The sequence below is a fragment of the Papio anubis genome, chromosome 3 (genome assembly GCF_008728515.1).
Source record: "Papio anubis isolate 15944 chromosome 3, Panubis1.0, whole genome shotgun sequence".
NCBI classification, from domain to species: domain Eukaryota; kingdom Metazoa; phylum Chordata; class Mammalia; order Primates; family Cercopithecidae; genus Papio; species Papio anubis.
Genome location: NC_044978.1, coordinates 104,483,415 through 104,509,923, shown reverse-complemented (window position 1 = coordinate 104,509,923; position 26,509 = coordinate 104,483,415).

Genomic DNA, 26,509 nt, shown 5'->3' with positions numbered 1-26,509 from the left:
ATAATTATGTTACACCAAGTAATATATTCTGATGTCCTACGAATCAATGTCACTTTTTATGTCTTTTCTTTCATTTGTATTAATGGCTTCAATGTCCTCTTATTAAAGGTAACCCTAAATATATCAAAGATTAATAATGCCAATCCAGTGTACATTGATTATGATTGAGTCCTTGATATTCTCTATATTTTCAAAGAATAAATACCACCTAAATAATACCTCTTTAGTTTTATTATTCACCATGGAAATAAGCACCTTTGGCATATATATGATTGGAAAGGACCCATGAAAATATCCTCAAGAAAACTATAAACCTTAGGATAATATATTGATTTGAGTTCTCTTTTAATCTGCAACCCAAGTATTTCCATACAAAAATTGTTTGCTTATTCCTCTGTGAAAAAACTATACATTGCTTTGCTTATGACTCAAGAAATTCTATAATTTAAAAAACGCATTCCAAGAAAGCCCTGGTAGTAGGGGGAATCAGTAAGTATTAAGCATTTACTGTATAATACACTCTCAGATGATTGACAATCACCAAGTTCTCACAACAGACCTATAATATGTGGACCATTAAACTCATTTTTCAGGATAAGGAAACAGACACTGGGAGGATAAATTATCAGTCTAGGGTCACAGAGTTGGACAGTGACTGGGTTTCACATCCAGGTCTTACTAAATCCAAAGTTCAGTGCTCTTGATTCCTGTGTAGCCAACAACGACTGTGTGGCCTCTAGATTCTCAGGGAGGCGGGAAATGGAGCAGATCAAATATGAACACTTGAGAGAAGAAGCTGGCAGCAGGAGAGTAATAGCGGTCATCTGGAATAGATCGTATCTCTCTTTTTCTGTCTTCTTCCAACATTCAGTCTGTATACAGAGGCAGGATGTTAAGTTCATTTTGGCACAACATTGAGCTTTCAACACAAAATGTAGTGAGACTAAAATTTTTTTTTGAAAACTAAAGCTAGAACATTTAGTGAAATTCGTAGAAAGTCGTTGTGGCATACTACTTACAAAAATGACTACAAATCTTCACCCACCCCTGTATCTGCATTCTTTGCAATGTGATTCTTCAGGAACTGGAAGTACCAGGAATTAGGATCTGTTTACTCACCTATTCAATAAAAACTGACTGTATAGCTTTCTTTGTTCAATAAAATGCATACAAAGTAATAATGTACTCTTTATTACTTTTTATTTTCAGAGGGCTTGTGCTCTTCTAATTTTCTCTTGGATCTCACAGTTCCTATGCATATAAGTCCAGGCTAGTCTGCTCTACCTCACAGCCAGACAACTGAGAACCACTTGAGGGTGACTGTCCTAGACCAGGCAACTTCCACTGAAACCCACAGCCGATAGCAGATGCAAGAGTAAGCCTAACTTTAAAAGACTAAAGTTATGGTCCATGACAATAATACCTGGGTTTTTCTGTCTTAAGTTTTGGGATGGTTGTTACGCAATAATAACTAAGTAATACAGCTGGTGAGTCATATGGTTTTAAAAAAAGTAACACATACCTAGAAATTCCATTTCAGGGAAATAGTGAATATCAGTGGTAGAAGGAAATATCGTTCAGAAATTCTCTCTTCTTCAGTGAAAAATACACAAACATAGTGTTTGAATATGCATTCTGTGGCAATTTATGATTGCTTATAATTCCTAACATAACTCAGAGATAAGAATAATTGGTATTTTAGTCTTTCTCAGAACTGAAATGTTGGGGTAAGCAAAAAGGTTTGGTAGAAAGAGGTTTATCCCATATAGAAATATTACCTAGAAACTAATATCTGGGAGAGTTTATATACAAAGGCAATGGCATGATAATTATTCATTAATTTAAAATGTCACTGTATAACTCAATGCAACAAGATTTTTCTCATAATGTACAAAAATTATTACATCCCAGGTGTTGTCTCATTATAGCAACTAAAGAAAGCAATTCTCAGTCTTCCATTTGTGTCTTACCTTTATAGACATTCCATTCCAAATGGGTTGAACCTGTCAGAATTGTTGGGCATTTGAAATGACAAGTCCAGCAAGAGAAAAAAGATTCAGTTTCTATTGAAAGAAAACATTTGAGAAAGCAGAAAACCAGTATTTCTGTTCCTTTTCATGTAGAAGTTAAAATTTAATGAACCATTCGATAGACTCGAATTAGTTAGAAGGATTTAAATTTTCTAAATGTCTGGTAGATAAAGAAAAGATGTTTTCTTCAAAATGTATACGGATGAGTAAAGTTCTATATTACAATATATAAATACACAGTGTGTGTGTATTTAAAACCCTGACTATTTAAATCAAATAAGACATTTGTGATATTAAAACCGTAAAAAAGGATTATTGAAATATATCTGTGAAAGTGGAACAAACATAATTTAAAAGGAGAAAAATGATAAACATTTTCTAGTCATAGGATGACATGATTGCTATAATTGAGTACAAATTTGAGTATTAAGCTTTCTCAAAGTTCAGGCATAATGAAAAATATCGGGAACTTATTAAGATCCTCCTGTACATTAGGCACCTATTTAAGCATATTATCTATTTTATTTCACTTAATATACAACACAATAATCCTATGACAGAAATACATAAGACTGTATATCTTATTTGTAGCAGAAGAAATGCAGGTTTAATACAAGATAATTAGTTCATAACCTGGCTTTGCCATTAAAAAGCCATGTAATATTATCAGGCCTCGATTTCCTCATCATGTAATGGAAGTAATAAATAACACATTTATTTATTCTTTGGTGCAGTTAACATATTTGAATACACACTATATTACAAAAAATAATTAAGAAATAACTCATGTGTGTGTGTTTGTAATAAAACAAATTCAACATAAACAAATGTGCCAGGAAATTTTTATTCTTCTTCTAAACAGTGGAATAATAAGCAAACTTAGAGGCAGCTCACATTGTAGAAACAAACATAACTAGACAGATAATTGAGTGACCAAAAAAGTGGTATGGATAATATATATACTTGTAATTGCCGTACACCAAATTACCAAAAACTTACTCTCTTAACTAATGTACATATATATACTGTCTTGCAGTTTCAGTGGGGTAGGACTACAGGCATGGCTTAGGTGAATCCTCTGCCGAGGATTTCATAAGGCTGCAGTCAATGTGCTAGGCAGGCTGGATTCTCCTCCAGAGGCTCAACTGGGAAAGAATCTGCTTCTAAATTCATTTAGGTTGTTAACAGAACTCATTTTCTTACAGTTGCATAACCGAGTACCACGGACTTTGTTATTTCTTGGCCCAGGGGCTTCTTCAATATGGCTGTTTACTTCCTCACACCCACCAGTAGAGTCTCTAGCTCTAGCTTGTTTATATTGCATAAATAAAACGGGGGTGAGAGCAAATCATCTTTGCCATATTCCATTGGTCAGAACAAGTCACAGGTCCTTAAAACATGCAAAAGAGGAGATTATTCAAAGCATAAATATAGGAAGTGAGAATTGTTGAGGGTCACTCTGGGGTCTATTTCTCACAGGTATACAGAAGGGAATACGAAACATGAAAGTAAAATGCGTCAGAGAGAGGGTCGTAATTAAAATGACAGTGTGACATTTGAGGCTATGAAATATGTTTGAAATTTTACCTTGTGAAATGGAATGGCATGAAGGCAAGAAGGTATTTCAGGTAAGTAACGTGAAAACTTACCAAGGGGAATGTATTTTAAATCTTATTATCCCTCATACATTCTTTAATAGTGTCCTGTTAAATAGCATAATCAATACATACCTTATGATCTATTTTAATATGTTGATCTATTTTACTTTTATGTACAGCATCTTTTTACTTTATTTAACACAAAGTAAAATTTACAACTTACCACAATTAAAAAGAAAATAACAAATTTATTGGTTCATACTACACTGATATATTTGTTTGCAGGAGAATGCTTAAATTTAAAAATGAACTGATGTATATATGAATATATATTAATATATCAGTGTTTATATTTTTTATTCCACCTTTCCTTTATAATTATAGCATTATTTGTGTCCACATTTTTTATGCCCTACTCGTTTCTAAAAAAATTTTATGTGGGATTTATCTGAATCATATATAGCTTTCTTTTTCTCTCTTCCTTTTTTTTTTTTTTTTTTTTTTTGTTGTTGTTGTTGTTGTTGTGTCCGAGACAGGGTCTCCCTCTGTCACCCAGACTACAGTGCAGTGGCATAATCACAGCTCACTGCAGCCTCAGTCTTCCCAGGCTGAGATAATCCTCCTACCTCAGTCTCTGGAATAGGTGGAACTACAGGTGCACACTATCACACCTGGGTAATTTTTGTGTTTTTTAGAGATGGTGTCTCATCATTTTCTAGGCTGGTCTCAAACTCCTGGGCTCAAGCAATCTACCCATCTTGGCTTCCCAAAGTTCTGAGACTACAGGCATGAACCACCATGCCCAGCCACATATGTATCTCTCAATTGCTTAATCCAAAGTTTTTTTTTTTTTTTTAACTGAAAGCTTTTTTAAAAATATATCTTTTTAATTAAAAAGGTTTTTATTGAATCAATTAAGGGCAATGACAAGTAACAACTTCAGTCCTTCAGCTTTAGCATTGATAATGCTGTGTTTGACAATCCCCAGATTATTTTAGCCGTGTTAGAAAAACAGACAATTAGGACTTTTTAAATCTTTGACAGATTGATTTGCATTCACTTCATCTAAAAGTGAAAGTATTTAGATATACATTTAAAATTGAAGCATAAAATAGAAATAATAATTTTCACTATTAAAATATTCTTAATCTTTTAGTGGTCACAATATTATTATAAATGCTTTGAAGAAATATTATAAACCTAGATTGATTATGATAATATAAGTTTTGTTGGATAGACAGTTGCCAATTATGGTCTAAAAAAATCTATAAGTATAAATTACATTACTTTTTTCTTAATCGTATAAATTTAGTGTTTACCAGTAAAAACTTGTGTGTACATGCTCCCTAAGGTATTGAAAATAATTATTGCAATTTAATTAGACCAATACAGAAAATGAGACATTCAGTATGTAGAAGTGCAGACTCTGGATCCATGATCTTTTAGTGCAAACACTTACTCCACCATTATGATCTGTGTGGTCTTAAGCAAATTATTTAAACTTCTTGTTCTTCAATTTGTTCATTTTAAAATTAGGATTAAAATGATATCTATTGCCTATGTTTATTTTGGAGTTTAGATAATTTAGTACATATAAATTAAAATAAGTGCATACTTAAAACTTAAAGATTTCTCAATAAATGTTAACAGTATTACGATTTTTGTAAAATTATGAAGATACACAGAGAAATATGACATGTTTTTATTTCTAGAGATATAGGTCATTTCTCTATAGCAAGTTCAAAGAGATAGGTGATTTTAACACTGGCAAAATATGCCTCAAGTGAATTAGAGGCAAACTTGGTGCAAACTACTATGGATGTGATCTAAACCACATTAAAAAACAGCATATTTATGAATAATATTTTTGAATGTAGTAATCAATTATTTAAACAAAAATAATATAATATATTGTGGTCTCATCTTTGAATAATTTTTGAGAGATTTTTCTAAAAATTATACAGTTAACCAAAATCAGTATTTTTATCATCAAAATAATATGTTTCCAAGATTTTAGGTTGCAAAAGTTATAGCACATGTGAAAAGTCTCTTATTTTTTAATTCTAAAGACTGATCCTACAATTTTGTATTGAAAGCAAGTATTTTCACTCTATTAAAAAAAGAAACTCATAAAATTATGTATACTTTTTTAAAAACCAACTATTTTGGGTTATCTTGTAATTGTTTGTCTCCTTATTTATTCATTTATGTATTTATAGTTTGCAGTCAACTTTCCAGAGCCAGTAGATATAGTGGCTTGTATCTGTGTTGTCACATGTGGGAATAGTCAAAATTGATTTTGCAATTTCTGTTGATATTGATTAGGAAAGAAACCTTATAAATTTCTGTAAAGTCTTTTAATCTACCATAATTATTTATGAAATAGTAGTGACCTTGGTATTTTCAAACATACTCTAATCTTAGGCTTTTAATTTATGAGATGGCTAAACTTAGTCTAATCAATAATAAAATCAGCATTATTACAACTATTGTGTATCCATAAAAAGTTAAAAAATAAGATCAGCATAAGTTTTATATATATATATATTAGTTTTATAGATATACATAGAGCGAGATATTGAATATATCTTACAGATGAGTAAAAATAGACTGTTAATGTATCATGGTAAGTGCTTTTCAGAAATATAATAATAGTCTTCCATAGATATACCATAGAACATTCTCAATTTTAGATTAAGATGGTTAACAAATATGACTAGATGTTTTTTCTTTTTGATACAAGAATTCTTTTTTTCTTTTTTTTTTTTTTAGATGGAGTCTCGCACTGTCACCCTGGCTGGAGTGCAGTGGTGCGATCTTGGCTCACCGCAACCTCTGTCTCTTAGCTTCAGGTGATTCTCTTGCCTCTGCCTCCCAAGTCGCTGGGATTACAGGCGCCACCACCATGCCCTGCTAATTTTTTGTATTTTTAGTAGAGATGGGGTTTCACTATGTTGGCCAAACTGCTCTCAAACTCCTGGACTCGTGATCTGTCCGCCTCTGCCCTCTAAAGTGCTGGGATTATAGGCGTGAGCCAGCGCTCCTGGCCAATTCAAGATTTCTTATAATCCCCTGGAAAAGTAAGTTTTAAATGACTTTTGGGTTTGGGATATATAAAGTAGTCCCCTCTTTTTTTCCGAGGAATAGTCCCTAGACCCCCCACAATGGATACTTGAAACCTCTGAGAGTACCAAACTTTATGCACACAATGTTTTTTGTTTTGTTTTGTTTCGTTTTCTGTTTTGTTTTGTTTTGATTTTAATCTGATAACCAAGATGGCTGCTAAGTGACTATCAGGCGGTTAGCACAGACAGCGTGGCTACACTTGACAAAGGGATGAGTCATGTTCCCATGGGACAGAGAAGGCTAACATAAGATTTCATCATGCTACTCAGAACACCACGCAATTTAAAACTTATGAATTATTTCTGGGATTTCTGTTTATATATTTAGGCCACAGTAGACCTCAGGAAGTGAAGTGAAACCACAGAAAGTGAAGCTGTGAATAAGGAGGAAATACTGTATTTATTTTATACTTTCTGAGTTCCATGTTTCTCTCTTTTTAAAATAATTTTCTCTTGCAAATGTATTCTTGTTTGTTCCATTATTTGTTCAATATCTTTCTCCTCACCTAGTTCTAATATAGCAAAAAACATGTCTGTTTCTGATCCATATTGAATCCCAGCAGTCAGTATCTACCTGGCGTATAGAAGTTACTCAATAATTGACTGACTGACTGACTGGACTGACTGACTGACTGACTGACTAAATGATTAAATGGATTTGCTTGGGAAATTTCTTACAAATAAAACTCGGGCAGAAGCATTACATTATCAGCACTCAAGCATACTATGATTATTTCAGAAGAAATACAACATATAACGGATATTTGATTAAAATCATTTGAAAACAAAACTGGAGGCATGTCATACAAATAATCAATACGTTTTTACAGAGCATGTCACTGATAACTCTGAAATAAAATGTTTTTTCTAAAAGACACTTTGTCAATAAAAGTTTGTGATTCAAATTTAAAAAATCCACTGTAAGTCATAATCTCCTGCTCAATGGTTCTTTGTTATAAACCATCCTCCCTACAGCCTAATCTATAACATACACATTTTTATTATGCCCGGTGCCTATGGGAATAACTTACATTACTTTATGAAATAGAATTACTTAAAGGGTAAGATTAGAGGCTGAAATTATCATCTGATTGCCCTTAGGATCTTGCCTCAAGCTAGTGCTTCTTGAGAGAGATATGAACTGTATGACTTTAGAAAAAATGGGAGAAACTGAAATGAACCAGGATAAAGTTGATCTCTCACTATTACCACCAGCTTGTAAAGCATCATCCAAGGTCTTGGCTAGGTAATTTTTAATATTGTATTAGGAACATTCACTTTTGTAACAAATCAAAGCAATGCTTCTTTTAAGTTCAGCCGCCCTCTAGAGATTTATCTCCAAATAATAAGGAACCTTAACCTATTTCACAGTAGAAGGAAGTTAAATAATAAATGGAAGTTTTGCTTTATTTCTACTGTCCTGTCATACCATTGTTCCAGAGCATTTCTGTCCTAAATCACAGAATAAAGTCAGTCCAATTCTTTAATTCATAACTGAAAAGATGGTAACCCCATGCCCCATTCTTTTATTTGATAGCAGAATGTTTCTCTTCTTTTCTCTAAAATTGTCAGGAGGTAAAAATTAGACATATTTAAAAGTAAAATAAGTAATAAGGGGCCAAGCGCAATGATAAGCATGTATTCATTCACTCACACATGAATTCTATTGAGTTTTGTGGTGATGGAGTAGATGGTATTGCAGGAGTGGGGACTGGCACATGTGAAAACACATGACATTGTTTTCAAGCACCAACACTCAGTTAAATGAAAAGGCTATTAACTTAACTATCTATTAAAGAAGAGCCTAAAGGATACATGTCGTAAGAAGAATAACAAATAATTGAGCAATGCATGCTGATTGTTAGGTACTGTTCTAACTTCATTGTGTACACTGGTTTGTTAACTCTAACAAAAACTCTATGCAATCAATGATATTACTACCCCCCATCTACAGCTCAGAAAGCTGAATTGGATGGAATAGAAACATTCTTCAAGGCCACAAAACCAATTGGGGTGCCAGAATTGGACTGCAGAGACTAACTCTAGAGTCTCTAGAGTATGGTTCATATCTAGAATGCTCTTAGCGTGAGGTATTGTGAGCGTTTGACACCTTATATTCTATGACCTACAACTTTCTCACAACCCCAGGACATTCAAGATCATGCTTGTATAGACTGTTCTTTAATCGGCATAAATAGCTCTCCTGATTTTGAGTTTACATGGCATGGAAGAGTATAGATGTGGAGGAAGTCAGCAGTGTCCTTAACTCAGTTTTAATTGTTGTTGTTTAAGTATCTTGAAACAAATAAAAATATAAATTAATAAATCAATATCATGAAGCAGGATGGAAAATCTTATAAACTTTTATAGCCAGAAGATGATTTAGACGTAAGGTATTAATACAACTAAAATTGGGCTGGGCAGGGCGGCTCATTCCTGTAATCCCAACAATTTGGAAGTTCGAGGTGGAAGGATTACTTTAGACCAGCCTAGGCAACATGGTGAAACCTCATCTTTCCAAAAACAAAACCAAAAGACCAATGTGATGCTTCTTGAAAGGAAGGCTGAGGTGGGAGGATCTTTTGGGTCCAGGAATTCAACGCTTCAGTGAGCTGTGATCACACCATGGCACTCCACACTGGGCAACAGAGTTAGACCCTGCCTCAAAATAAATAAATAAACACAAATACAAATAAAATTTGATATTGGAGCCAAGATTTTGAATGAATAAACATTTGATATGCTATTAAAATATTTATAAGGGGGTGGTTAGGGTAGTGCCTAAAGTCAAAGGTCATGAACTGTCTAAATTTAAATGCTGGCACTTCCTCTTACTACCTATATGGCATTGGGAAAGATTAACCTTTTTCACAATAACAGTACGTACTATTGTAATGATTAAATAACTTAATCTTTATATTATAATGAGAGCGTTAACGGGCACTAGTAAACATTCAATAAATCTTGGCATTAGTATTTTGTATTCAAGTATTTAATAATCTCTTTTCTCAAATATAACACAAGACTGGGTATATGGGAAAAGAAAGAACATGGAAACAGACTGAATAGGCAAACACATTTTCAATATGGCTACTTGTGGGGATTTATTTATTTGACAAATACTTTATTAATTTCTATTATGAGCTAGTTGTTGTGTTGGTAATTCCTGGGAGTGATAAATATAAAACATTCTTTGTGAATGTACTTGCAATTATAAAGCATTTGCTTTGCCTTTTTCCCCCCATGGTGTATACATATGCCTACTGACCATATTTCCTATTCATTTTCAGATGCATGCAGATCATGAATATCATTATAATTGAACTGTGTCAGATACATTAAATATTATGAAACATGATAACAATAAAGACATTGAAATATATAATAAGACATATAAACTAAAATAGGCTCAAAATAATTTAACAACAGATATGTTTATAGTAGAAAAACATCATAAAATGATAAATGCTGTTAAGGAACAGAAATAAAGAGAATATAAATATCATAAATATATATACACTTCTAAAAATATAGACTCAAAATATATAAAGCAACACATGTTGGAATTATGAGATGAAATAAGCATAAGTGAAAAATATCACAAAATTGAGATCAGAACTATTCTGCATTCTTTACTTGCTTTTGATTAGTCCTGTGGTTCTCAACATTTGAATACACATCAAAACCACCTTTGAAGTTTTACAAAATACAAATGCCAATAGGCCATCCCCAGACATTCTCATTTGATTGGTTTGGGGTGCATCCTGGTTATCAGTTATGTTTAAAAGCACCAATGTGACTCTAATGAGTTGTTAGAATTGAGAACCATTGTTATGGCACATAAAGGACTAATAACAAAAATGTATTTTAATAATTTACGTAGATAACTAAGTCAAGATGGGAGAATGAATGAGAATTTAGTTTCAGTGAAATTCTACTAACTTTAGGAGCTCAGTACCATTATCAACTTTCTGCTGATAGAATCAGCCTTGCTATAAAGGTAGAACTGATGTGGTCTGACAATTCTCAATAAAAAATGCATTGAATACTAGATACATCAAAGGAAAAACATAATTATTTTATTCGAGATAGGAAAGGAAAAGCCAAAAAACGATTAAAATGGTAAATACAAAATATGATATGAAAAACTTCCCCAACAGCAAGAAGTACAATATAGATACAAATTGATTATTACCACGTAAACTCACGTATGTTAAGATAAATTAACAATGCACCCCAAAGTGTATCTCCTCATATTTAAAATAAAGATATAGAAAAGGCTAATGATATGTTTATAGTAGAAAAATATAAAATGGGCCGGGCGCGGTGGCTCAAGCCTGTAATCCCAGCACTTTGGGAGGCCGAGACGGGCGGATCACGAGGTCAGGAGATCAAGACCATCCTGGCTAACACGGTGAAACCCCGTCTCTACTAAAAAAAAAATACTAGCCGGGCGAGGTGGCGGGATGCCTGTCGTCCCAGCTACTCGGGAGGCTGAGGCAGGAGAATGGTGTAAACCCGGGAGGTGGAGCTTGCAGTGAGCTGAGATCCGGCCACTGCACTCCAGCCCCGACTACAGAGCGAGACTCCGTCTCAAAAAAAAAAAAAAAAAAAAAAAAAAATGTGTGTGTATATATATATATATAAAATGATAAATGCTGTTAAGGAACAAAGATCAAGAGACTATAAATACCTTATAAATCTATATACTCTTAACAATATAGACTCAAAATATATAAAGCAACAAATGATGGAATTATGGGGCAAAACAAATGACAAATATAGCTGGAAACTTTATAAACATTAATGACAATTATGTGGTCAAATACTCATATATTACAATTAATTAAACTAACATATTTAGAGAGAAATTTTATATCCAAAGAGCATAGTAAACATTTTTCCTTAGCACACCCAGAAAGTGTCAAACATTTACATAATCTAGTCCACAAAGTAAACGTCAATAAATTTCACATTGATCAATATTATTCAGATTATGTTGTCTCACCAAAATGAAACATTAGACTTAGAAATAGACAGTAAAATATGTTTTAAATTTAAATTTGTTTCAAAAATAAATTATATAACTCATGTTACTTCCATTAATGAAGAAATAATAAGAGAAAGTCTAAAGTAAAATGTTTTAAAAGTATAAAGTATAAATTTAGTGTTGCTCCATCAACACTAAATGAGATATTCCCATATATATGTATAAAATGCAGAGTCACATTATTGTAATATTAAAGAATGTCTGAGATGATATTATATGGCTAATATTTTATGAGTTTCCAGATATGATTTATATACCAAAATCTATCCTTTTCCAGGATGCAGTTTGACTCTAACTGGTAGTCATTAATATATCTATGGAAATAATCAATATATAGAAAGATAGATATAGATATATAAAGAGATATAGATATACATAGATATGAAAATAGTAATAGATAGAATTAATATATCTGTGGAACTACTCCTGTGACTGGCTGTAATTTTTAGTTTTGTCAGGAACCTCCAAACTGTTCTCCTTAGTGGTTATACTATTTAATAATTTATATTCCTACTAACAGGAAACGAGGGTTCACTTTTCTCCACATTCTTGCCAGCATTTGTTATTGCCTATCTTTTGGGTATAAGCTATTTTAACTGGGGTGAGATGATATCTCATTTTAGTTTTGATTTGCATTTCTCTGATGTTCAATGATGTTGAACACCTTTTCATATACCTGTCTGCCATTTGTATGTCTTCTGAGAAATACCTATTCAAGTTTTTGCACATTTTTAATATAATTATTAGATTTTTTCCTGTAGAGTGGTTTGAGCTACCTATATATTCTGGTTATTAATCCCTTGTCAGATGGGTAGTTTGCAAATATCTTCTTCCATTCTGCAGGCTGCCTCTTCACTGTTGATTGTAACCTTTGCTGTGCAAAAGCTTTTTAACCTGATGTGATCCCCTTTGGCCATTTTTGCTTTGGTTGTCTATGCTTGTGAGGTATTGCTGAAAATAAATTTTTGCCCAGACCAATATCCTGGTGATTTTCCCCAAAGTTTTCTTGTGGCAGTTTCATAGTTGGAGGTCTTAGATTTAAATCTTTAATCCATTTTGATTGGATTTTTGTGTATAATGAGAGATAGGGGTCTAGTTTCATTCTTCTGCTGATGTATATTCAGTTTTCCCAGTACCAGTTATTTAAGAGATGGTCTTTTTCCCAGTGCATGTTTTTGGCATCTTTGTTGAAAATGAGTTCACTGTAGGTATGTCAGTGATATGGTTTGGCTCTGTGTCCCCACCCAAATGTCACTGCAAATTGTAATTCTCATTGTTTGGGGAGAGACTTGGTGGGCGGTGACCGACCCATGGCAGCAGAGTTCCCCCTTGCTGTTCTTGTGATAGTGAATAAGTTCTCGTGGGATCTAATGGTTTAAAAGTGTGTGGAACTTTCCCCTTCTTCTCTCTCTCTCTCTTACTCTGCAATAGTGAGACATGTTTGCTTCCCCTTCCCCTTCCACCATGATTGTAAGTTTCCTGAGATCTCTCAACCATACTTCCTGTATAGCCTGATGAACTGTGAGTCAATTAAACTGTTTTTTGTTTTGTTTCTTTTTTTTTTTTCATAAATTGCCTAGTCTCAGGTAATTTTATATAGCAGTGTGAGAAGGAACTAATACAGAAAATTGGTACCAAGAGTGGTATACTGCTATAAATATACCTGAAACGTGGAAGCAACTTTGGAATTTGGTCATGAGCAGAGTTTGGAACAGTTTGGAGGGCTCAGAAGAAGACAGAAAGAGTGGGAAAGTTTGGAACTTCCTGGAGACTTGTTGAACAAATTTTTTTCAAAATGCTGATAGTGATATAGACAATGAAGTCCAGGCTGAGGTAGTCTCAAATAGAGATGAAGAACATATTGGGAACTGGTGTAAAGGTCACTCTTGCAATGCTTAGCTAAAAAGACTGGTGGCATTTTGGCCCTGCTCTAGAGTTCTATGGAACTTTGAACTTGAGAAATATAATTTAGGGTGTCTGGTGGAAGAAATTTCTAGGTGGCAAAGCATTAAAGATGTGACGGGATTGTTTCTTTTTTTTCTTTTCTTTTCTTTTCTTTTTTTTTTTTTTGAGATGGATTCACACTCTGTCACCCAGGCTGGAGTGCAGTGGTACGATCTCAGCTCATTGCAACCTCCACCTCCCAGATTCAAGCAATTCTCCTGCCTCAGCCTCCCAAGTAACTGGTATTACAGGTGCTCACCACCACACCCAGCTGATTTTTTTTTTTTTTTTTGTATTTTTAGTAGAGACGGGGTTTCACCATGTTGGCTAAGCTGGTCTTGAACTCCTGACCTCATTGATCCACAGGCCTCAGACTCCCAAAGTGCTGGGATTATAGGCATGAGCTGCCTGGCTGTGACCAGATTGTTTATAAAATATACACTCATATGTGTGAATGAAGAGATTATCTGAACCTGGAATTTATATTTAAAAGAGAAACAGAGCATAAAAGTTTGGAACATTGGGAGCCTGGTCATGTGGTAAAAAAGGAAAAAAAAAAAAAACAATTTTCTGGGGAGAAATTTAAGCCTACTTTAGAAATTTACATAGGTAAAGAGAGCCAATTGTTAATAGCCAAGACAATGGAGAAAATACCTTTAGGACATTTCAAAGACCTTCACATCAGCTCCTCCTATCACAGGCCCAGAGGCCTAGGAGAGAACAAAAAATTGTTTTTTTGGGCCAGGCTAAGGGCCCAGCTTGCTCCGTGCAGCCTTGGGACATGGCATCCTGCATCCCGGCTGCTCCAACTCCAGACAATGCTGCTCCAACTCCAGACAATGCTAAAGGGGCCAAGGTACAGCTTGAGCCGTGGCTTTAGAGATTGTAAGACCAAAGTCTTGGCATCTTCCACGTGGTGTTGGGCCTGCATGTGTACAGTTTCTCTGCCTAGATTTCAGAGGATATGTGGAAAGGCCTGTGTGTCCAGGCAGAAGTCTGCTGCAGAGGTGAAGCTCTCATGGAGAACCTCTTCTAGGACAGTGCAGAGGGTAAATGTGGGTTTGGAGCCCCCACACAGAGACCCCACTGGGGCACTGTATAGTGTAGCTGTGAGAAGAGTGCCACCATCCTCCAGATGCCAGAATGAGAGATCCACCAGTAGCTTGCACCATGTGCCTGGAAAAGCTGCACTATTCAACACTAGCTCATGAAAGCAGCCACAGGATTGGTATCCTGCAGAGCCACAGAGGCAGAGCTACTCAAGGCCTTGAGAGTCCACCCCTTGTATCAGTGTGCCCTGGATGTGAGATACAGAGTCATAGGAGATTATTTTGGAGCTTTAAAATTTAATGACTGCCCTCCATGTGACCTGTAGCCCCTTTGATTTGGCCAATTCCTCCCACTTGGAATAGGAACATTTACCCAGTGCTTACACTTTGATTGTATCTTGGAAGTAACTAATATGTCTTTGATATTACAGGCATGTAGGCTAAGGGGATTTGCCTTGTCTCAGATGAGACTTTGGACCTAAACTTTTGGGTCAATGCTGGAATGAGTTACGACTTTGGGGGACTGTTGGGAAGGCATAATTGTATTTTGAAATAAGAGAAAGATGTGAGATTTTAGAGGAGCTGGGGTGAAATAATGTGGTTAGGCTTTGTGTCCCCACTTAAATCTCATTTTGAATTGTAGTTCCCACTGATGGCAAGGGACCTAGTGGGAGGTGATTGGATCATGGGGGTGGATTTCTCCCAGGCTGTTATTGTGGCAGTGAGTAAGTTCTCATAAGATCTGATGGTTTAAAAGCATATGGCACTTCCCCCCACCCCTCTAACTCTCACTTGCTTTAGTAGGATAAGGCATGCTTGCTTTCCCTTTAACTTCCACGGTGATTCTAGGTTTACTGAGGCCTTCTATTCATGCTTCCTGTACAGCCTGTGGACCCATGAGTCAATTAAATGTTTCTTCTTCAACAATTAATACTATTTTGTATGTTTTTTCATTTTATATAATTACAAATTTAAAGCTGTTGTAGTTTATGTAATTCCTACAGTAAAAGCGACAGAAAATCTTTTGAAAAATAAATATAAATTTTTATAAACATACACAATGGGAACTTGTAACATTTTTTAGATTTTTTTGCAATGTACTAAACATTGACCAGAACATCTTATTCCCTTTTAGATATTTTTTTCTATTTCACCTAAATTTCTTTTTGTGGAAATATTTAACTAATTTTTTTTTTTTTCACATTTCACTTAAATTTTCCTTTTCGTGATTTAATATGTTCATCATATTTTTCTTAAAACATGTTTGTTTCCTGAAACCATTCCTTATAAAGTAAACCTCCTAATCCTGTTAAACCTTGCAGTTATTCTCCATATACCATTTAAAGAATTTGAATCACTGTACTTCATTAGAGTATAACACTAAAAATAATTTTTCAAATTGATCTTATGAAGCCTTTGTGTAATACAAATATTATCTTTCCTAATTAATTTCTAATTCTTGTGCTTATGTAACTTTGAAATATGCAAAATGTTTACATTGTGGACTTGCAAAAATGTTCCTTCAAGTCACTAAACACTATTAGCATTTATGACTCATAACAACATAATGTTGTCATTTTATTTAAGAAACATTTTCATTATTTTAAAATGTAAGTGGAGCATACTAAAAATATATTAACCAAGAGCCACAGCAAGCGCTGCTCTTGCTTATTCATAATATTGTAATGTATTGTACACAAGTGGAGTTTCCTGCCAACAACTCCATTAGTAAGTCCAAACATCAAAAAGAGTAACTTGACTGAACTCGATGTGAAAACTGTCCATTGAATGACACCAATAGCATATTTAACAATTTTGTTCTACTTGAAAACACATTAAAAACTATATTGGGGGTTATACTGACAGTCAATTATAATGTGGTAGATGGAGACAGAAGAATAAACTAGGAAGTTACTGAAAATTGTAGAAATGTAAAATAAAGGAAATATTTCAAATAATATTTTAGCATTCAATATGTCTTCTAATATTCTTTTTTAAAGTCTTTAATTTTTAAGCATTTTACATTTTAATATGTATTTTCATTTTGCTATTCTCTACCATTAACAACTATAGGTGGCAAATTTAGGAGTTTTGGCCATTGCCACTGGTATAGCATATTTTAATTTTAGTACCACTTCATGTCACAATTTAAACTAGAACATATTTCATTTATGTTTAAAAATTATAGTTAGAAGAGCTTGAAAATGCCACTCATAAAAAAAAAATTGATTTGCTACAGATTCCTCAGTTACTCTCATTTCTCCTAAGTTATTGAGGTAGAAACATAGATTAATAATTGACCCAACATACTCATATATACTCTTCTTCCCCATAATGCATAAGTATCTTACATTTGTTTATTTATTTTATATTTGTATCCTTCTTATATGGAAATATAAGGAATGACTTTGTTATATAAAAGAATAATTCATGCGCAACACCTCAAGTTATGGACAAATTATTTTTCTGTCAGGGAAAACTAGGTCATCAGTGATATCAGTAACATTGTAGAAAATAAGAATTAAGTTCTCAGTGCTATATGCCCTGGGTATATGGACATGTTTATATAATTCCATGGACCATGCAGTTGGCATAAATATGTATTTCATTATGGCTGAATTCTGGCACCAAGAAAATTAAGCTTAGTCTAAATGCATGGAATAATTTTAAAACTTAAAATTCTACTATAGCATTCTAACTGGTGTGAGATGGTATCTCATTGTGGTTTTGATTTGCATTTCTCTGATGGCCAGTGATGAGTAACATTTTTTTATGTGCTTGTTGGCTGCATAAATGTCTTCTTTTGAGAAGTGTCTGTTCATATCCTTTGCCCACTTTTTGATGAGGTTGTTTGATTTTTTTCTTGTAAATTTGTTTGAGTAATTTGTAGATTCTGGATATTAGCCCTTTGTCAGATGGGTAGATTGCAAAACTTTTCTCCCATTCTGTAGGTTGCCTGTTCACTCTGATGGTAGTTTCTTTTGCTGTGCAGAATCTGTTTAGTTTAATTAGATCTCATTTGTCTATTTTGGCTTTTGTTGCCATCTCATAACAGCTAGACTTGCAATCATTAAAAAGTCAGGAAACAACAGGTGCTGGAAAAGATGTGGAGAAATAGGAACATTTTTACACTGTTGGTGAGACTGTAAACTAGTTCAATTATTGTGGAAGACAGTGTGGCGATTTCTCTAGGATCTAGATCTAGAAATACCATTTGACCCAGTGATCCCATTACTGGGTATATACCCAAAGGATTATAAATCATGCTGCTATAAAGACAACATGCACACGTATGTTTATTGTGGCACTGTTCACAATAGCAAAAACTTGGAACCAACCCAAATGTCCATCAGTGATAGACTGGATTAAGAACATGTGGTACATATACACCATGGAATACTATGCAGTCACAAAAAAGGATGAGTTCATGTCCTTTGTAGGGACATGAATGCACCTGGAAACCATCATTCTGAGCAAACTATTGCAAGGACAAAACAGCAAACACCACATGTTCTCACTCATAGGTGGGAATGAAACAATGAGAACACATGTATGCAGGGTGGGGAACATCACACACCGGGAGCTGTCATGGGGTAGTGGGAGAGGGGAGGGATAGCATTAGGAGAAATGCTAATGTAAATGACGAGTTAATGGGTGCAGCACACCAACATGGCAAATGTATACGTATGTAGTAAACCTGTACATTGTGTACATGTACCCTAAAACTTAAAGTATAATTAAAAAAAAAATTCTACTATAGCATATTGTCAACAGAACAGGATTTAGTAACTGATTATTAGAAACTGATTAGATCTAGACTCTGATCTTTTCTTAAAATTTAGTCAGCACAGTTATTGTTCTCTCATGACAGCATTCAGCTTAGTCTCAAAACCCCATGGAACTGAATTCTACAAAATCCAAATGAGCCGAAAAACAAATTCTTCTGTACAGCTCTCAGAAACCAGTGCAGCCTATAGACATCTATATTTCCAACCATTGAAATCTGTACTAACCTTCTGATCTACAAAAATGTAAAATAATTAATATGTATTGTTTTAAGCCAACAAATTTGTGCCATTTATTGACTGCAACTATAGAAAATTTATAGACACGCTTCCTCATCTAAATCATTACGTTAAATCTGGCTTTAAATACTTCTCAAGTCAACTCCCCTCTTTGCATTTAAATATCATAATTCAAGCCATAATTTAAAAATTATATATTATTATATATGTTTCAATATTATATATTTACTAATTTTAATTGAGTCCAGAAAAATTGTCAAAGGCTTGGAAATGGGTAAAACAGTTTGCTATTTCCTTTTAGTAGAGTCCTGAGCATTGCCTTGCAGAAGCTCTGGGAACTTTAGAGTATGAGTTTTTGGTCTTTAAATATTTTTTGACTAAGTTATTTTACAATTCTATAACGGTAAGGTTAACTTGTTGAAATTAATAGCGGTGACAAGAATTATTGACTATAAGAATGCAAATTATTAGTATAATCAATTTCTTCCCTATACAAAAGATAATCCCACATTTAACCATTTTTGTCCCTTGGAGATAATAACCAGTTTTCATCTATTAGTAAATAAATTTTGGCATTCATGACTATGATGTAGAGCAAGCAAATGATACTCCTGCTTGGGCCAAAAGCAAGACTGAGAGACCATCCAACTGAATTACTGTGAATGTTGTTACTCTCACTAGTTAATGAGTTAAAAATCTTACTGGCATGTGATTATTTTATATTTATAGATATTCCTTTCTTAAATTTTAAAAATTTACACTTTATTATTTACTATCTCAAAGTCATATCACCAAGCATGTCCTACTTAAAGACACAAATAGCTCATTTATATCTCTGAATGAACTTCAAATTTCTTTTTTGTTTGTTTGTTTGAGATGGGGTCTCACTCTTGTTGCCCAGGCTGGAGTGCAGTGGCTTGATCTCAGCTCACTGCAACCTCTGCCTCCCAGGTTCAAACGATTCTCCTGCCTCAGCCTCCCAAGTAGCTGGGACTACAGGCAACTGCCATCATACCTGGCTAATTTTTGGTATTTTTAGTAGAGACAAGGTTTCACCGTGTTAACCAGGATGGTCTCGATCTCCTGACCCCGTGATCCACCCGCCTCGGACTCCCAAAGTGCTGAGATTACAGGCGTGAGCCACCATGCACGGCCTCAAATTTCTTAAACTAGTATTCAAAGCTCTTCGTACATACATACCTGAAAACCTCTCTTCATCTTTTAACAGCCTCTCCTATTTGTGTTTCAGATTCCCATCTTTCCTTGCAGGCTGTTACAGGTGTTATGCTCTGCTTCAGCTCTTAATTTTACCCGAACTTCTTCTGCTATTTTCTTCTTTTACCTTCCCCTTCCTTAATTTTCAGTTTCTATTTTAAATGTTTCTTCCTCTTATAATTCTTCCTTGGACACTCCAACCTGGAATGCCACACTAACAAAGCACATGTCATCTTCTGTTTCATCACCAATAGACTCCGTAAACATGATTGTCTTATTCTTCACTGACATACATCCCCATGCCCCTAACACTTGGCATAGTGTACGCTATGCATGAGTTTAATTATGTAAAGACTGCTTTCTCTTTAGTTGATTATCTATTGTCTAATATAAAATTACTTTATAAATGCAATACTTCCTATAACCAAGGAAGTCTCATTCCATGACTCAGTTGGGAAAAATCAATCTCACTATAAATTTATTATTTTTATGAAAGAAATTTAGGGCTTTTCATAGGATAATTATGGATACACAACACTTTGTGAGTTTGGAGACACCCATATTATCTTTTAAATCTACTAAATACTTTCAGTTTTTAAAACATATATAGAAGAATCATAAGAAAAAATGTATGTTATTAAATACCTTTGAGAGTTTGTTGAATTATGATTTTGCATTTCTGCAACATAACTAAGATAAATCATTTTCTCCCTAACTTTATAAAACGTAAATATTAAAAAAGAATGTTATAATATGATGATAATATAAACTGCTAAATACTAAATATTTTTAAAGAATGTTAACATTATTTTCCTTTAATTATAAAATTAAAAAGGTTCTGGATGCCCTCTCTCACCACTCCTATTCAACATAGTGTTGGAAGTTCTGGCTAGGGCAATCAGGCAAGAGAAAGAAATCAAGGGTATTAAGTTAGGAAAAGAAGAAGTCAAATTGTCCCTCTTTGCAGATGACATGATTGTAGATTTAGAAAACCCCATCGTCTCAGCCCAAAATCTCCTTAAGTTGATAAGCAACTTCAGCAAAGTCTCAGGATACAAAATTAATGTGCAAAAATCACAAGCATTCTTATACACCAGTAACAGACAAACAGAGAGCCAAATCAGGAATGAACTTCCATTCACAATTGCTTCAAAGAGAAAAAAATACCTAGGAATCCAACTTACAAGGGATGTAAAGGACTTCTTCAAGGAGAAGTACAAACCACTGCTCAGTGAAATAAAAGAGGACACAAACAAATGGAAGAACATACCATGCCCATGGATGGGAAGAATTAATATCGTGAAAATGGCCATACTGCCCAAGGTAATTTATAGATTCAATGCCATCCCCATCAAGCTACCAATGAGTTTCTTCACAGAATTGGAAAAAACTGCTTTAAAGTTCATATGGAACCAAAGAAGAGCCCACATCTCCAAGACAATCCTAAGTCAAAAGAACAAAGCTGGAGGCATCACGCTACCTGACTTCAAACTATACTACAAGGCTACAGTCACCAAAACAGCATGGTACTGGTACCAAAACAGAGATATAGACCAATGGAACAGAACAGAGTCCTCAGAAATAATACCACACATCTACAGCCATCTGATCTTTGACAAACCTGAGAGAAACAGGAAATGGAGAAAGGATTCCCTATTTAATAAATGGTGCTGGGAAAATTGGCTAGCCATAAGTAGAAAGCTGAAACTGGATCCTTTCCTTACTCCTTATACGAAAATTAATTCAAGATGGATTAGAGACTTAAATGTTAGACTTAGTACCATAAAAACCCTAGAGGAAAACCTGGGTAGTACCATACAGGACATAGGCATGGGCAAAGACTTCATGTCTAAAACACCAAAAGCAATGGCAGCAAAAGCCAAAATTGACAAATGGGATCTAATTAAACTAAAGAGCTTCTGCACAGCAAAAGAAACTACCATCAGAGTGAACAGGCAACCTACAGACTGGGAGAAAATTTTTGCAATCTACTCATCTGACAAAGGGCTAATATCCAGAACCTGCAAAGAACTCAAACAAATTTACAAGAAAAAAAAAAACAAACAATCCCATCAAAAAGTGGGCAAAGGATATGAACAGACACTTCTCAAAAGAAGACATTCATACAGCCAACAGACACATGAAAAAGTGCTCATCATCACCGGCCATCAGAGAAGTGCAAATCAAAACCACAATGAGATACCATCTCACACCGGTTAGAATGGCAATCATTAAAAAGTCAGGAAACAACAGGTATTGCAGAGGATGTGGAGAAATAGGAACACTTTTACACTGTTGGTGGGATTGTAAACTAGTTCAACCATTATGGAAAACAGTATGGCAATTCCTCAAGGCTCTAGAACTAGAAGTACCATATGACCCAGCCATCCCATTACTGGGGATATACCCAAAGGATTATAAATCATGCTGCTATAAAGACACATGCACACGTATGTTTATTGTGGCACTATTCACAATAGGAAAGACTTGGAATCAACCCAAATGTCCATCAGTGACAGACTGGATTAAGAATATGTGGCACATATACACCATGGAATACTATGCAGCCATAAAAAAGGATGAGTTTGTGTCCTTTGTAGGGACATGGATGCAGTTGGAAACCATCATTCTTAGCAAACTATCACAAGAACAGAAAACCAAACACTGCATATCCTCACTCATAGGTGGGAACTGAACAATGAAATCACTTGGACTCGGGAAGGGGAACATCACACACCGGGGCCTACCATGGGGAGGGGGGGGAGGGATTGCATTGGGAGTTATACCTGATGCAAATGACGAGTTGATGGGTGCTGACGAGTTGATGGGTGCAGCACAGCAACATGGCACAAGTATACATATGTAACAAACCTGCACATTATGCACATGTACCCTAGAGCTTAAAGTATAATAATAATAAAAAAATAACAAAATAAAAAAAATAAAAAAATAAAAAAAAGGTTCTAAACAACTATAACATACTACATAATGAAGATTTCCTTTGCTTATATTGTAAGAACTATTTTTCCACAGAGACAAAACATTAAACATACTATATTTTATAAACAATAACAAAACAATAACATAAACAATTTGATTATATTTGTTTCTAAACATAAACACATCTTTGAATATACAAGACTTTCCTTTTTCATTTATCTATCCCTCTTGTATCCAAATCATATTGAATATGTAACATCATTTTCTGATGTTACATGATTCTTTTCTTCTGGTATTTGAAAGACCAATGTGAATGGCAGGACTACAACAAAGAAACAAAACATCATTTTTCACTGATCCTTTAGGGAAGAGAAATATGTTCTCTAACCTCAGTATAAATCAACAGAGAGTTTTCTGTGGACAGCTTACAGTATTCTGACTAGCGTCTGAGAAATGTATGCTCTGTGAGTTTTCAAATTCTTTCAGAATTATGCTCTTCAGCTTTTGAGCCTCTAGAATTTTAAAGTTTAGTTTTTGTTTCAAAGCTTCATTATTTCTTCTACACCACACTACCTATTAGATAATAATATAGCAAATGAATAGCCAGATTTTACAGCTTTAAAATTTTCCCTTTATATCCAAAGTAGTAAAAATTATGAATTGAAATGAAGAGTTGGGAAAAATAAAATCTAGAAAAGTAGGATCACATAGTAATTAAACACCATCATACATTATACTTTTAATAACCTGTGTAATGTGCATAGGTTACACATTTGTTCTCCACTGAGGACACAAAAAAATATAAAATAAAATAAAATAAAATAAAATAAAAGCAAGGAAGAAAGGATAGTGATAGTAGAATATTTCCTTGTCCTGAGAAATTGCCCATCTGATATTTTAAAATATCCTGAAATTGAACAGAGTAAAATCCCAGGGACGTAAACTGACTATCTCTGCAATATTTATGTCACATATCTTTTGATAGTATTTTATTTTTTTCTTAGCTTTTTGTAATAAGTTCTTCCATTGTTTATCTCGCTGAATGATTGAGAGATTTTACTTGACTTTTTTTCTCACATGCTGGATTTTCAAATTCCAAAATCTAATAATTAAGAAATACTTAATTAGTTGATTTCATTACTAAAAAAAGAGGCTAATATAGAAAATGTATTGTCAGTTCTGCTTTTAGTAACAGCTACAAATTATTTTTCTCTATTTCATTAGAAACATATTAATTTCTATAGATTTCTCTTTTATGAACTTCTGGGGAATTTTTCCAATAATAATAGAAAACAACCATATGAAATCTCATTATCAATTACTGGTTACTTAATTACTGAATTGACAACTTCGGAATGTACCATTGTATTTTTTAAATGAAAAGTCTAGTTTACAATTTGTTACAGAGAATTTGCTATTTAAAGTGAAATGAACATTTTATATATTAGCTGGAAGAAAAGTTAAGCAAATAAATGCTGTGATATAGATTTTCTTTGGTCTTGTATTAATATTTAACACAATTGAAAAAAATTACATAAATGTATTATCCTAGGAAATAATAAGAATATCTAGATTATAGATTATAATTATTGTGACCAATAAATTAAACATAAATTGAGTGCTTATGAAGTATTCAAATTACCATAGTAGAAAAACAATGACAGGTTATAAATAATTAATATTTAATCTGTCTATTAAGAGATAGCTTCTTTGTCCCAGGAGGCTGAGTGGATAATAACATTTGTTAATGATGCTATCTGAAAGAGTATGAAGGCTGAAGATTACTAAATTTCTTTTATGTTATTTGTTAAAGCTCATTTTTATTCACAAAGGACAGATAATTTTTCAATTTACCTTCATATATGTATATTATTGCATCTCTATTCAATATCAAAAATAAAATAATTTTATGTTTAACATATGGAAAACACTTAACAAATTATTCCAGTGAAATTACTGATATATTTAATAGTAGGTTCAATAAAGTCTCCTGGTTCAGAGGCCATTATTCTCTTTAACAGTACTGACCTAGATATAATAAAGTAGAAAGGGACATAAAGATAATGTACTTTAGTCAACTTATTTTACAGATAAGAAAACTGTGAGCTGAGACCTACAGAGGTTAGTTTATCTCACAAAAGTTTGTAGAGCTGGTTATTGGCAGAATTATTACCAAGACCTGAGTTTTCTGAGTCCATTTCAGTGTTCCGTCTACTAAGCCATGCTAGACTTCTTATTCAATAAAACCAAAATGCTATTTTAAAAAAATATGCTAGTAACATTTACTTTATGTTAATCTACTTTTTTAGGAAAATAGTATTACTATTTCCTTCATATAATATTACATAAATTACTTTATTCAGGGAGTAGAATCAGATATTCAATATTTTCAAGTAAATTTCCTGGGTACATTTTAAGTGAATATTTGAAATACCAACACAAGTGAATGAGAAAGTGTGAAGACATCTGTTCTCTGATTCTTGAAAAATAACTCTCTCAAGTACTATTCAGAATTTGTTGAGCACATAATGTAGCAGGCACCATACAAGGCACAGAAAAATCAGTTCAAAGAGATATAAAGTTTACACCATGACTGATTTTGATAATTACACAAGGGTGATTAGAATTTTCAGGAAAACTGTGAGGTGTCATTTTATGCTGGAGCATAATGAAGATCAACATTGTATTTTACATAGATTATTTAGACAAGTGCAAGATGAAGTGTTTTGGGCCAAGATTAAAAGCAACAAAATAAGCGGAATTAGCAATCAGAGAATTGACATGGATGCTTTCCAAAGTAGTCACGTGTGAGTGAAAAGGCAATGACAGTGAACATAAAGAGGAGATAAATGGCTCAAGACATATTAAGAAAATAAAATACTAGGTTTTGATAGCTAAACAAGAAAATGAGATGGAAAAATCATCAAGAACACAGCCCTGATGCTTGACCCTAACTGTGTGGATAGTCATGCACTTAGCAAGAACTAAAATACAGAAGGAGAATTCAGAATAACTGGAAGTAGAAATTTTAATTCCATTTTAGACATTGAGTTTGAGATGCCTGTGTATCATTCAAATGGTGATGACAACTAATAGAAATCCGAAATGTGAGTTCAGAGAGTTAAAGTTTTGGAAATCATCAACATGTAAGTGGTAGCGGAAATTTGGGATGTAAATAAAATATCTTAGGATTTGGATATAAAGCAAAAAAGCATTGTTAGACAAAACAGAACAGAATAAACTCGAATAAACAGAATAAACAGAATAAAACTCTGTTCTATGTTTACGTTCAGGGGACAATCTGAAGAATGGTAACTTGAAAATGAAATAATGAACTAACTGAAGTAGGAATACCAAGAAAAAACTGTGAGCAGCACAGCACACTCCAAACACTAGGTGGAGCTCAAGGTTCCTCTTTGCTAATATGTTTCCATTAAGGATGGACCAAGTTAAAGGGCAATGTTATTTTTCTACACAAGATGTGGCATGGTCTTCTTTTTGAGATTTGTTTCCTTAGTTTTTCTCTTATTTCC